Source organism: Petromyzon marinus, unplaced genomic scaffold (genome assembly GCF_048934315.1).
Source record: "Petromyzon marinus isolate PM22_M1 ecotype Great Lakes invasive population unplaced genomic scaffold, UKy_Petmar_22M1.pri1.0 PM_G_Scaffold_8, whole genome shotgun sequence".
Taxonomy (NCBI): Eukaryota; Metazoa; Chordata; class Hyperoartia; order Petromyzontiformes; family Petromyzontidae; genus Petromyzon; species Petromyzon marinus.
The window spans coordinates 4,890,001-4,892,500 of NW_027423035.1; positions in this window are offsets into that span (position 1 = coordinate 4,890,001).

Below are 2,500 nucleotides of genomic sequence, written 5' to 3' on the forward strand. Positions count from 1 at the left end.
AGCTGGTCAGCGCAGTGCCTGAGGGTGGCTGGAGAGACAGAGTCCGGCCCGGCTGCTTTGCGTGGATTCTGCCTCTTGAAAAGCCCATTAACTTCTCCCTCCTGAAAGGAGAGAGTCGTTTCTGTAGTATGGGTGGGGGATGGGGCCTCTTGGGTGGGAAGGGGTGGTTCAGGACAGTCCAATTGTCTTTCAAATCTACGGTAGAACTCGTTCAGGTCGTTGGCTAGGCGGGAGTCGTTAGTGGTGTGGGGCGCTCTGGGTTTGTAGTTGGTGATGTGCCTGAGCCCTTTGGCAGACAGAAGCAGCGTCGTTAGTAGAGAACTGGTGTTTTAGTGTCTCTGAGTACAGTCGTTTAGCCTCTCTCACCGCTTTGCTAAACCTGTTCTTCGACTCCTTGAATCTGTCTCTATCCCCACTCCTAAACGCTTCCTCCTTCTCCAACCTCAACCTTTTGAGCTTTGCTGAGAACCAGGGCTTGTTGTTGTTAAAGTTCACCCTGGTACGTGTTGGGATACAGCAGTCCTCACAGAAGCTGATGTACACAGCCTCTGTGAGTTCATCCAGACTATTGGTAGCAGTCGTGAACATATCCCAGTCAGTACAGTCTAAGCACGCCCGCAAATCTTCCACAGCCTCACTGGTCCACTGTTTAGATGTCCTCACAGCAGGTTTACAGAGTTTTAGTTGCTGCCTGTATGCACGAATCAGGTGGACCAAGGGAGTTCTGTGCGAGCCGAACAGCCCCGTGACCCACAAGAGAAACATCCCCGCCAAATTCGAGCGTTTGACGGGGTCTATCCGTGAAAAAATATTCACGTTTTTGAGTGCACATGCATTTCTGCTGCAAATGCCTCTGGAAGTTTCATGCCGTTCGTATGCCAATTGTGGCAACACGAAAATGACCCGTTTTCCCATTCCGAGGGATTTCTGTGCGACCCTAACAGCCCCGTGAGCCACAAGAGACACATCCCCGCCAATTTCTAGCGTTTCACGGGGTCTATCCGTGAAAAATATAGACGTTTTTGAGTGCACATGCATTTCTGCTGCAGATGCCTCTGGAAGTTTCATGCCGTTCGTACGCAATGTGGCAACACGAAAATGACCCCTTTTCCCATTCCGAGGGATTTCTGTGCGACCCTAACTAACAGCGCCCGTGAGCCACAAGAGAGACATCCCCGCCAATTTATAGCGTTTCACGGGGTCTATCCGTGAAAAATATAGACGTTTTTGAGTGCACATGCATTCCTGCTGCAAATGCCTCTGGAAGTTTCATGCCGTTCCTATGCAATGTGGCCACACAAAAATGACCCGTTTTCCCATTCCGAGGCATTTCTGTGCGACCCTAACAGCCCCGTGAGCCACAAGAGAGACATCCCCGCCAACTTCTAGCGTTTGACGGGGTCTATGCGTGAAAAATATTAAAATTTTTGAGTGCACGTGCCTTTCTGCTGCAAATGCCTCTGGAAGTTTCATGGCGTTCCTATGCAATGTGGCAACACGAAAATGACCCCTTTTCCCATTCCGAGGGAGTTCTGTGCCACCCTAACAGCCCCGTGAGCCACAAGAGACACATCCCCGCCAATTTCTAGCGTTTCACGGGGTCTATCCGTGAAACATATAGAAGTTTTTGAGTGCACATGCATTCCTGCTGCAAATGCCTCTGGAAGTTTCATGCGGTTCGTACGCAATGTGGCAACACGAAAATGACCCGTTTTCCCATTCCCAGGGATTTCTGTGCGACCCGAACAGCCCCGTGAGCCACAAGAGACACATCCCCGCCAATTTCTAGCGTTTCACGGGGTCTATCCGTGAAAAATATCAATTTTTTTTTGACTGCACATGCATTTCTGCTGCAAATGCCTCTGGAAGTTGCATGCGGTTCGCATGCAATGTGGCGACACGAAAATGACCCGTTTTCCCATTCCGAGGGATTTCTGTGCCACCCTAACAGCCCCGTGAGCCACAAGAGAGACATCCCCGCCAATTTCTAGCGTATCACGGGGTCTATCCGTGAGAAATATTCACTTTTTTGAGTGCACATGCATTCCTGCTGCAAATGCCTCTGGAAGTTTCATGCGGTTCGTATGCAATGTGGCGACACGAAAATGACCCGTTTTCCCATTCCGAGGGATTTCTGTGCCACCCTAACAGCCCCGTGAGCCACAAGAGAGACATCCCCGCCCACTTCTAGCGTTTCACGGGGTCTCTCCGTGAAAAATATCACATTTTTTGAGTGCACATGCATTCCTGCTGCAAATGCCTCTGGAAGTTTCATGCGGTTCGCATGCAATGTGGCGACACGAAAATGACCCGTTTTTTCCCATTCCGAGGGATTTCTGTGCCACCCTAACAGCCCCGTGAGCCACAAGAGACACATCCCTGCCAATTTCTAGCGTTTCACGGGGTCTATCCGTGAAAAATATTCAATTTTTTGACTGCACATGCATTTCTGCTGCAAATGCCTCTGGAAGTTTCATCCGGTTCGCATGCAATGTGGCGA